Source organism: Desmodus rotundus, chromosome 8 (genome assembly GCF_022682495.2).
Source record: "Desmodus rotundus isolate HL8 chromosome 8, HLdesRot8A.1, whole genome shotgun sequence".
NCBI lineage: Eukaryota > Metazoa > Chordata > Mammalia > Chiroptera > Phyllostomidae > Desmodus > Desmodus rotundus.
This window is the reverse complement of record NC_071394.1, coordinates 21,124,650-21,137,123: the sequence shown is the minus strand read 5'-3', so window position 1 is coordinate 21,137,123 and position 12,474 is coordinate 21,124,650. Positions and strand designations below refer to the sequence as shown.

At 39.6% G+C, this 12,474-nt stretch overlaps 1 long non-coding RNA gene across 1 annotated transcript in view; it reads left to right on the top strand.

The window, feature by feature from the left end:
* Nucleotides 1–12,474, top strand: part of LOC139441116 (uncharacterized) — a 99,027-nt gene that overhangs the window by 47,281 nt on the left and 39,272 nt on the right. The window contains exon 2 of the long non-coding RNA XR_011651528.1: nt 1,615–1,724. This is a non-coding gene — a long non-coding RNA (uncharacterized lncRNA). The remainder of the gene's footprint in view (nt 1–1,614; nt 1,725–12,474) is intronic.

Here is a 12,474-nt window from a genome sequence, read left to right as displayed (position 1 = left end):
TTGCTCACTCTCCCTGTTATTGTTTTTTAAATTCTACTCTCTATGTCAGCTGAGAAAAAAGAAGACAACCAACTCACCATTTTGCTTGCCCTCTGCTCATGGTTTAGAAATAGTTAAGTCTAAATGCTTTTAAGTTAGTTTTGCCTGTATGTCAAGACTTTCATGAAGACATGCGCTCATTTATGGACAGATACCTCTATCTGCAAAATACCTTCCCAATGCTGTGAAACATTAAGGTCTTTCAAACCATTAAGATTGTTAGTTCTGACTGAAGATAAGCAGAATAAACAAACCCCTTCCCAAGTGGGGATCACGTCTGTGGCCTCTGTTGGCTTTTGAAGCTCAAGGAAGTCACAAGTTTCAAAGAAACTGATGACTTTCTAATGGGCTTCATTGTTTTGTGTCTAGTATTTCTCAGAGGTGCAGATAACATAATGTTTCTATGTTGGCCGGGAATAGCCTGTAATGGTTTCTTGATCTGTGTTAATCTCTCCACTTGTATATAATTAGTTATCTACTTACCCATCTCTTGGCCCAGTATTGGCCTTAATAGACAATACACATAAAAAGTGTCTCTTCCTTCTTAAATAATCAGTCATTATAAAAGTGCAAATACATCTTGAAAATGATTTTTACATTTCCAGTGGAAAAATTGATGGGTTTTCCTGTTAATTCACCAGTTTTGATGCTCTCCTCTAACCCGGTGGTTCTCAAGGAGCGATTTTACCCCCAGAGGACATTTGGCAATATATGTAGACATTTCTGGTTGTTCAAACTGCTATTACCATCTACTACGTAGGGACTTCAGGGATGCTGCTCAGTGCCCTACAATGCACGGGACAGTCCCCTACGACAAAGTTATCTGACCCCACATATCTATAGAGTCGAGTTGAGAAACTCTGTGAGTCTAACCTTAGTCTTATTTGAAAACTTGGGGAGATGTGACCACATTTTTTAAGGTTAATTCTGCCGGCAATCTTTTTGGATTTTCCAGAAGCAGGATAAGCACAATCTCATAAACTTAATTCATTAGCAAAGTAGAGGAACCAAGAACACCTCACTCAATTGATTTTATTATTCCAAAATGAAACAAATCAGAACTTTGACTTCCTTTGATTCGTTTGCTTTTATTTTTCATGTTGTGTGTATACATGTGTGCGTGGATTGGAACAGCACCATAATATTTTTATGTGTAAGATCCCTAATGTGTTACCATAGCCTTGGACAGTCAGGTAGGGAGGTAGAAGGATAATGAATGTGATCACCACTTGGTAAAGCGCCAGACTTTGGGTGACCCTTGTGATTTACTTTCATATTTCCCAGACTCACCTTGGGGTTTTCTCACTAGAAAGCCTTTCTTCACACTATTCTACTCTCCTAACTATTAAAATTCTACCTGTACTGCAAGGCCCAGCTCTCTGTAAAGGCTTGGTGGACTAGCTCAAGAAATAGTTGTTGCTTCTTCAAAAAATTTCATGGGCCTCTGTCAAAAAGAGATATGTGTATTTATTTATAAATTTGTGTCTCTTATTAAAATATATAGTGTCTTCTACTGAATTTTATTTATGTATTTATTTTAATTCTCACCTGAGGTATGTTTATTAATTTTTTTAGAGAGAGAGAGAGGAAGTGGGTATAGAGAGAGAGAACCATCCATGTAAGAGAGAAACAGCAATGGGTTGCCTCCCCCACATGCCCCACCTGGGATCAAACCTGCAACCAAGGTATGTACCCTGACTGGGAATTGAACCCACAACTTTTTATTTTTATTTTTTTATTTTATTTTTTTATTCAGTTACAATTGTCTGCATTTTCTCCCCATCCCTCCATCCCCCCAGCCAGTCCCACCTCCCTCCCTCACCTCCATCCTCCCCCTTGATTCTGTCCTTGTGTCCTTTATTAGTAGCTCCTATAGACCCCTCTCCCCACTATCCCCTCCCCACTCCCCTCTGGCTATTGAACCCACAACTTTTGGTGTGCAGAATGACATTCCAACCAAATGAGCTACCCAGCCAGGACCGAATTTTAAATATTTTATATTTTAAAAGTAAGGGACTCTATTTTATAACTTTCATTTTCCTCATAAAGTCTATCTACCAAACATGTGGTTAATTGGTGTTCAATAGATTCGACTTGATTAGTGGGTATTTGCAAGTTTTCCTTCCCCAGGGAGTTGAAACCATAGTAAAAATAAAGGTGTTACCAAAATAACATTCCTTACTGCTGAGGAACTATGTGTCTATAACAAGCTGAATGGAATTGCTCACTGTTTTTCTTTACTTTGTCTCTCAAATGCCCTCATGTAGATTATTTCACTATGTTTTAAAGTATTAGAGAAAGATATAGTTTATTAGCGAATGCTAGGAAGACAGAGAGCCACGCCGACATGAATTATTCTGTTTCTTTTGGTGTATTTCAAAGCATATTACGTTCCTACAAACCTTTCCCACAGATTGTTCTCTCTTGTTATTGCAAACTGCAGGGAGAGAGGTGGAGGTAAGAGGTGAGGACAGACAGGAATTTAGATGTGTGGTTCTGACAGGCCAGCAAGTGGTGGGAGGCTTTGACCGGGATCCCCAGAGTTTATCTCACATGTTTGTGGATCATGTGGAAGAGACAGCACCCCGATTTTAAATTGTTAATGGCGACGCAAACGCATGTGAGAGAGCTGTGAGGCATGGAGGCAAGGCCCCAAGATTTGCAAGTCTGCGTTTGCTTGTTAAAAAGCTTCCCTAAATATGTTCCTACCGTAAAGGACAAGTCAAAATGTGATGAGGTAGACATTCTCTGTAGTCACGTGACGAGACCACGGTTAAACACTAACGTATTTCTTCGCAGTGTTCCCTTGAAAGTGTGTTCATCTATGTGTGGCCCTTCAGTTCAGTAGTAGCTTTACTCTTCCCATCTTAGTGCTAAAAATTCCTTTGGACTGTTCAAGTTCTCTTTTCCAAACAAAATATACAATTATATATCACAGATGTGAATTCTTTAGATTAAAAATAGGATCATAGTTTCAGGTTTGAAGATAAGATATAGCAAGCAGTCAAAGTGTTTGCAGGGTATACTTTATCAATTGTATGTCCTTTACTATCCCCAGTGTGCTTACTCTGTTGCCTACTCTTGAGGAAACCTATCCATTTACAAGTCCCTCTACTCAGTATTAGCTTGGAAGCGAGCTTAATTTTACTGTGGGGATGTTGTGGTTATGATGTCTGATAGATCTGAAAAAGAGATTTCATTTTTGGAAAATACCCATTACATCCTATTTCAAACAAACGCATTTTTCAAGTACAGGCAGAGTATGGAAGAGATACACAGTAGGTCAGACATACTTAATGGAAACTGTGTGTGCACTCTAAGCCACAGAAGAATAATCAGTGTATAATTAAATCATTTGATAATGTAGCCAATTGACTTGATGACCCCAGATATTGAGTCCTAATTCACTGAACACTGAGAACGAGAATTAAGGTGGTTTTGCTGAACAACAATTAAACATCTCATTCAGCCTCCTTCATGAGCCTCACTAATATCTTCAGACAGTTAAAAAAATAATGTCCATTATTTTATCTTTCCATTACATGTTCTACATTATTTACATAATTACATTACCACTACTATATCTATTTTCAATAAAAACTTATACTGTTTCAATAAAAACTTATATATTGTCTCTATATTGGGGATATCAGAGTATTGTTGTTTATTTAAAATAAAAACCATCAAATTAAGTTTTACTCTGAATTTCCCTCTTTCAATCCAGAATTTTATGTCACACACCTCTTTATTTTATCTGATTTATTGTCATTTTGTTGGCTCACACATACAGAAAAAGCTTGGAGAGATACCTGATCTCTAGAAGGGCTGTGGGAGCTATTGTAGGTATTAACATTTGCCCTGTGAACTCCGTGTCTGCGTTAGTTTATTTGTGTGAGGTATGAGCAAGTCATTTTTGGGGTGCCTTATCAAATGTGGCATTACTTTCCCACTACTTCTCATCAGACTTTTGGCAGCTGAGGGTGGGAGTGGCTGCAGGGGTGGCTGGGGCCAGTGACCCGATGGCTGGAAAGTTGCTGAGAATCTGATACGGACGATGTGATGCACAGGTGTTATCATCCTTCCTGGCTCTTGAGTGAAGACGAGAGGCTATGACAGTGAGATTTCCATTTGTTTAAATGCATGCTGTAAAAATTGAATGTTTTTTTTGCTGGAACCATTATATATATACAACCTGTCCATTAGTCACCTCATACATTTTATTATCACTTCATACTTTATTTTCTTCTTTTGACCCCAGGAAGATTCCCAAGTAATTCTAAAACCCATTAGTATCTCTGAACACTCACGAAAAATCCATAAACGATTTCCTAATGGTCATTGCTAATAGTATTAAGCAATCTTGGACTGGCTAGAAGTCATTGTATGGAGACCTAAAAACAGTCTTTAATTTGAGAATTCTCTTATGTTAATACTAGAGTTTCGCTTTTGAGTATTTAAAAATAATATAAAATGTTTACCACTCAGTAAAACCAGTATGATAAATGGGCAAATTCCATTTTCACTCTCCATTATTACAGTATGTAGGATGTTAAAATAAGGAAGTTGAAAACTGCTACAATTTATAAAGACGGTAAGGAATCCTGATTATCCTCCCTCTTCCCACACTTTTGGTTGGTCCCTTAAGTAAGAATAGCTATAGACAAAGGGCTTAGTGCTATTGACTGTAGTGATATGGTCTCCAGCTCCTGTGGATACCTCTGCCACCTGAGAAGTGACCTACAGTGCTGTGGGATATAGTGTAGCATAGAAACGGGGAATTTAGAATAACACAGAGTTCGAGTCCTGGCTCCACCATATTGTAGTTGTGTGTTGTGGGCTATTTCCTGTAAAGTAGGGATGGTGCTAATACTGATCTTACATGCTTGTTCAAGAATAAATGAGATGACGAATAAAAACTCCTAGCACAGTTTCTGTTGCGTAGTGTGCATTCAATAAAGCTAACTGTTACTCTTAATCCCACCTCTGGGACCCACCAAGTACTTGTACAATGAGAAAGACTTCTCATGCTCAAAGGGGAGGGCCCCTGTGTGATGTGGTTACTGCAAGACTATAGCAAGAAAGTTTAAAAAAATGGCACTACATCAAACTAAACAGTTTTTGCACAACAAAGGAAAACATCAACAAAATAAAGTGGCAACCCACAGAATGAGAACATATTTGCCAATACATCTGATAAGGAGTTAATATCCAAAACTTATAAAGAGTTTACAAAACTCAACACCAAAACAACAAGCAATGCAAAGGACCTGAATAGATATTTCTCCCAGGAGGACATACAGTTGGATATGAAAAGGTGCTCTCCATCACTAATCATCAGAGAGGTGCAAATTAAAACCACAATGAGATATCATCTCACAACTGTCGGAATGGCCATCATCAATATATCAACAAACAACAAGTGCTGGCGAGGATGTGGAGAAAGGGGAGCCCTACTGCACTGTTGGGGGGAATGCAGATTGGTGCACCCACTGTGGAAAGTAGTATGGAGATACCTCAAAAAGTTAAAAATGGGTCTGCCTTTCCATCCAGATATCCCACTTCTGGGGATATACCCAGAGAAACCCAAAACATTAATTCAAAAGGACATAAGCACCCCCCCAAGTTCATTGCAGTGTTATTTACAATCACCAAGATGTGGAAACAGCACAAGTGTCCGCCAATAGATGAGTGGATAAAACAACTATGGGACATTTACACAATGTAATACTACTTGATCATAAAAAAGAAGAAAGTTGTACCCTTTGTGGCAGTATGGATGGATCTGGAGAACATTATACTAAGTGAAATTAGCCAGTCAGAGAAAGACAAATACCATATGATTTCACTCATGTGGGATCTAATGAACAAACCGTACTAACAAGCAAAATAGAGATAGTCTCATAGATGGAGAGCAGATGACAGCTAAGGGGTGGGGGTTGTTAGGGGGTGGAGGGATTGAGCAAAAAGGTAAAAGGACTCATGGACATGGACAGCAGTGTGGTGATTGCAGGGGGTGGGGCTATAAGGGTAATAAATGGTAATGGAAAAAAATATTTTAAAAAAATCTCCAAAATAGGAGACATGATTTTTTGCTGAGGCCCACAGTGTAGGGAATGGTGCTGTTTAGTGGGGCTTGTTAAGAGTCACAAGCAACTATACCAACAAAGGCCCATAGAAAGGTCAGTTTTGTTCCCTGAGTTATGCCCAGTATGGTCCTTTAATGTGCTACATTAGCAATCTGGTCAAAAGTGGAACTTCCTGTCTCCAATGATCTCCAAAGTTACAACACTGCTGTTTAAAAATTGTAGAGCTAATTCAAACTAATTTGTCATCGTTTAGAGTCATAAACACAACAAAAGGACCTTTCGAAGACAGCATCTATTGTAATCCTTGAAAGTTATGAGTTTTCATCTTCCTCCTAAGTGTGCTGAAGCACAGCAGGCACAATGAGAACATTTGTCTCAGTGCTTTCCACATTCACCACAGGATCTAGGCACAGTGGGGATGCTGGGGGGTCTTTAGGAGAATGTGTGTAATGGGAGCTTTTTTACTTTTCCAAATTCGATTAGGAACATAGAAACAGATGTGTTTCTATGAGCAGACCACCATGGAGTAGTGTCCACTAGACTAGTTACTCTTACCAAGCCTATTGGAGGTTGATGCCAGGGAAAGAACTTGGCATTTCCAGATCCCAGCATTTTTGGCTTAAAGCTTCCTCCTCTGGGCAAGTTCCTTCCCAACTACAGCATCAAAGAAAAGACACTGTGGCCCCACTAGGTGGGGAAGTAGGATAGCCTGGTGAGTTGGTTAGAACTTCTCCATCTGAAGTCCGGTTTCCTGGATTTAAAGTCAAACTTAGCCACTTTTGCTCCTGGTCTCCTTGGGGCCAATATTACTCCCACCATTTGAAATGTCAGCTCTTTGTAGCTGATAGTCAAGAAATGCTTATTGATTGTATAATCCTCTATGATCTAATCTGATCTCCTTCTTGACTGAGTGTGGTAAACAGAATAATGGCCCCCTAAAATGTCCACCTCCTAAATCCATGGAATCCGTAAATATGTTATTTTATATCGCAAACAGACTTTGCTGATATGATTAAATATCTTGAGATGGAGAGTCTATCCCGGACTATCTTGTTGGATCCACTATAATCACAAAGATCTTTGTAAGTGGAAGGTCACAGTCAGAGAGGAGATATGATCATAAAAACAGAAGAGAGAGAGAGAGAGAGTGAGAGAGAGATGGTAAGTTTGAAGATGCTGTGCTGATGGTTTTGAAAATGGAGGAAGAGGTCATGAGACAAGGAATGGAGGTGGTATCTAGAAGCTGGAAAAGGCACGGAAATAGTACTTCTAGAGCCTCCAGAAGGAGCGCCACCTGCTGACACCTTTATTTTAGGACTTTAGACTTTCAAAACTTTAAGATAATACATTTGTGTTGTCTTAAGCTAATAAATTTGTAGCAGTTTGTTACAGCAGCAATCATGCAGCCAGGTTTTTGTCTTACCTGGGTGCAAGGTTTCTCATGCACCCAGGTAAGACACAGTCAGTGACAAGTCTTTAGCAACAAAGTTGACTATGTGATCTATTTTCCTGCCTATGTGTTTCTGCATGGAAAGCCAATTTAGCGAAATCATTGATGGGAAGGAGATTATTTGGTGCTCACTTACCTGATAGGGTCATTGTGTATTTATTTCTGGCTTCCAGGCATCGCTAACTTTGCAGACACGTGTGGCCGAATGCAGCCCGACTTTGAATGTAGCTCTGTGTGCACATCTGCACATTTCACAATTTCCCCTGAAAGTAGAACTGTGGGTAGGGCCAGTGCGTGTACTGAAGGGTCAGTGAAAACTTTTGCTTGCTTAGAGTTTTTTCACGCTATTTTCAAGGTCCAGTAATACCATGTCATTCCACTTATTAATTAAAAATGAGAATTCACTTTCATAACCATATGAGGAACTCTGCTCAGAAACTCCTACCTACTTTTCAACTTCTCAGGGTTCCAATTCAAAGTTTTCAAGGTTGTCTATTGAACTTCTTTGGAGAGAAAATATCCTTCACACACACACAAACATTTTTAACTAAAAGTCTATTCCATTGTTAATAAGATTCTAGGAAAACTTGTGTTCCTCATGCTATTGTCCTCACAATTTGTGTTGTGGTTTTGTTTCTTGAGAAGTTCAAACTGTATCAACCCAGATACAAGTAATAAAATTTCAGTAATTTGTGAACTTTCCAAACTCTCTAACATTAAAAAAAATTCTCTAGAAATATCAGTCGGACATTGGCATACTTTCACAATTTGATATATTTAGCTATACTGGGTAAGAAGTTTGAAATGTTCTTTGTAACCACTCCTCATAATTGCTAACAATTATTGAGTGCTTACTGTGTACATCAGGTTCTGAACTAAGTATTTCACTTTTATTGGCATGTGTGATTCTCAAAATAGCTCTGTGATACAGTGTGGTGGGTTGATTGTGTTAATAGCTCCAATTTTTCCACACATTCCTTGTCTTAGTCTGTTTGGGCTGCTATAACAAAATGCCACAGACTGGGTACCTTATAAGTGAGAGAAATTTATTCCTCACAGTTCTGGAGGCTAGGAGTCCAAGATCAAGGCACCGGCTTGGTCTTGTTCTCTGCGGAAGGCCCCTTCCAGGTTCAAAGCTGGCACCTTCTTGCTGTGTCACATGGTGGAAGGGTCTAGAGATCTCTCTGGTCTCTCTTTCACTAGGGCACTTAATCATATTCATGAAGGTTCCACCTTACCTCCTAATACCATCATCTTTGGGGATTAGGATTTCAGAATATGAGTTTTGGGGGGACACATTCAGACCATAACATTCCTGAATTCATACCCTTTAATAATTTCTTTCAACACTGACTCAGGGCTTGGCCATGTGACTTGCTCTGGCCAATGGAACAATGGGAAACTTGATACAGAAGAAGACTTGAGAATGCTTGCACATTGCCCTTCTGTCTCTTGCACTTCTGCTGCCACCAGTGAGTAGGCCTGGATGACTTTCTGGAGGGACATGAGATACAACGTAGGAGAGTCAAGATATCCCACACAAGGCCATCCTAACCTATCCAGCCCAGCTTCTGTTTCCGGTGATTGCAGAAGCCTGAGTGAGGCTGGCTGAGGTCAGCCCAGCCCAGCCAAAATTAGGAGCAATAACACATGCTTACTGGTTTAAACGCTGAGTTTTGAGGTGGTTGGTTATTTCACAATAGCTAACTGATACATGCAGTTACTAGTATTATCCCCACTTTGTATATAAGTACACTGAGTTTTAGAAGGACTGAGTAACTTGTGCAAGGCTAACTCTAAAGCCTATGAACTTAACCATTTGTAATCAAATCACAATCTGCAAAACTGTGAGGTGAATTCTTCAACCTTAAAATTGATAGACTAGGTCTTTTACACACACACACACACACACAAAGTTTCTATTCTTAAAGGACGGAAATGAGCATTACATGTGACACAGATGTAACATGATAGGGTGTTAGGTGGTCATCATTGATATGTCCGCTTCAGATAGATGATGCTGTTGACCTTCTTAGTGGGATTAGTGTTTCTTATTGCACGTGACTCTCCTTGGGCTACAGCACGATATTTATGCACCCCACCCCTAGTGTCACTAATGCCCGCCCGCACTCGTAATGACTTCCGAACATGCTCTCGTAGTACTTTTGACCAGTAATTTTGCCATCTATTCATTTCCCCAAACCTCCAAACCTCCCTGGTTGGGGACCAATACCATTTCCAGTTGAGAACCACTTTTAGAATTTTTGAAATATTAGATCTAATACCAAATGCATATGGGTATTTTATGCATATGTGCTCGTTTTTAAAAATCATTTAATTTAATTGCTAATTCTTAAGTTGTTATAAAGCAAACATCCTTGACGTCACCACTCATGGGAAGAAGTACTTCATCAGTCATCTCAGGCCCCCCGCCCGTGTCCCTGTCTCAATTGCAACCCCTCTATCTTCTCAAGGTCAACTTCTCTCCTGGCTTTTTCCTTGTATTTCATCATCCAGCTGTGTGACCCTAGTCAATACAATTTGTTTTGATGATACTTTCTATTAAAAAAATGATGCCCTGACAATGCCTTTAAATCTGAATCTATCTTCTCCATCCTTTATTTTAGTTATAATTTATTTGTTGAAGAACCTTGGATGTTTAATTATTTCATGCCTGAGGCAGTAAATATGTTAAAGAACATTTTTTTTTGGTTGGGGAAAAAAACATGACAATAGCCTTTACATAATCAACCTATGCATTCAGCCTGTCACTGCTGTGCACTGGTTCAGAAAAACATTGCCAGTTTGGCACGGTTGTGCTTTGAAGTAATGGCCCTTTGACTTACTTCAATTAGCATCGTGGCCAGGGAACACATTATGTTAAACGTTGAGGTTAATAATTATTTCTCAAAAACAGACACTGGTTACTTCTAAGGAACCTACTAACAACAGCTCTGTTTTGCTCATCCCTGTTCAAGAATGCTGCTGTCACCTAGCTATTAATATAGTACTGTTTTCAATCAAGAATGATACAAAATATGATTTTGCTTCAACCCTGTCTGTCCAATTGCTGTTTCATGACTTTCTCCTCACAAATTAGGAAAAAAAATAAGGCGTAATCACTATGTGGGGTCATGATGTTATAGACTAGAGTGCTCTCTTTTTTTTAAATTTCTGTATCTCGAGTCAGGATGATTTTCAAATATCAGCTTACAGTGTAATAGGGAAGGTAAGAAGCTACTTATCCTTTTGAAGTTGGCAGTTAAGTTGATCGCCGGTAACTCTGACTGCTAATCAAAACCAACAGATTTTGCTTTCTGATTATAATAGCAATACATATTCATTATAGAAAGCTTTGAGAGCAAACACAGAAGTACAAAGAAAAATAGTAAATAATACTAAAGAATAATGCTCTATTGTCAGAGTTCAGTCTCCTCCTTTTTATTTTAAGGCCATATGTTTAGCTGTCATTTTCAGGGATGACCTGCTGCGGCCACTGCTGTCAGCCCTGTGCCAGTGCCGCCTGCCAGTCCGGACTGGTATCGTTTTCTCTTACCTGGCGTGTATTTCAACAGCCACCGCACTCCAGGTTGCCCACAGTGAGGACTCATCCATCATGCGAACTCATCTGGGTTTGATTTGGGGCTTCACCCTGCATGGCACTGTCCCCTGTCCCTCTGTCTGTATCCCTCCCTAAGATCTTTGCACTACATGAGCATTCCTCCAAAGCGAGGGGGCTGGTGTGACAGGAAGGCCCTCAGGCCAACTAGTGTGGATGATCAGTTAGGGTGTGAAATCACACTAAACCCACTAATCTGCAGCCCAGGCCAATGATCTTCCTTGCCAGCTCTTACCCAAGCCTTCTTTTTCATCCCCAGTTGGGAAAAATGTGATTATTAAGAGATTTCATGACCTTCACTCCATCTTTGCCTTCCATGTGACCTCGTTGCTTCCTAGGTCTCCGAGGGAGAATTCACCTGCTCTCAGGGAGCACCATTGGTGCGATATGATAATAATTGAGAGTTTATACTTGACACTGTGCCTGGCACAGTGAAAGCCCCGAGTCGGTGAATGTTAGCAAATACAACAACTTGTAGTAGCAATTTCAAGTTGGAGGATCCATGTATCATCCAAATCAATATACAGGGATGGGCAAACATAGGTTTACAGTTGTGAGTATGTGAAATGGAGTTTATTCTTGTGTTATTATTTATGAATTATTGGATTATTTATTTATATCATGTATACCTACTTTTGCCCACCCCTGTATATTCAGTATAGGAGAAATACTTAAACAGATTTTAAAAATACAAAAGCATTTCAGTAGCTGAGAATGACCTTAGAGTTATATTACCTATTCTTCTGTAATAGCTTGAATAATCCTAGAGAGCCAGCGGTATCGCCATTGCTGAGAAACTCCGGTGGTCTGTAAACTTTCCCCTTTACTCAGAAGACACACATGCTTTATCTGCACATTCTCTAGTGATCTATGGTGCCCACCAGAGAAGCACCTGTAATAGGTTTAGAATTAATCCATTTAATTTAGCTGCTGGGTTGTACCTTCTTTGAGAGCCAAGAATGCACTTTACTCATCTCTCTAGCTCCTAAAGCTCCTAGTAAAAGAACTAAAAATAGATAGGTTTTTAGTAAATATTTAGTGAGTGAATGAACCCATGAATGTACTTACACAGCCGCACTCAGGAACACGACAGGTTGCATTTGCTTTCTGTTCCTCTAAGAAAAGTTTTGGGCACAAAGGGCTATTATGTCATCAAAAGTTATTGAATCACTTCAGGAACTGCTACACATTTATGACTGTACCCTGAGTGATAATCTGGCAAAGCTGGGACAATGGTCCTGAAGACAGACCATCCCTAAACGTACTCACTTATTAATATG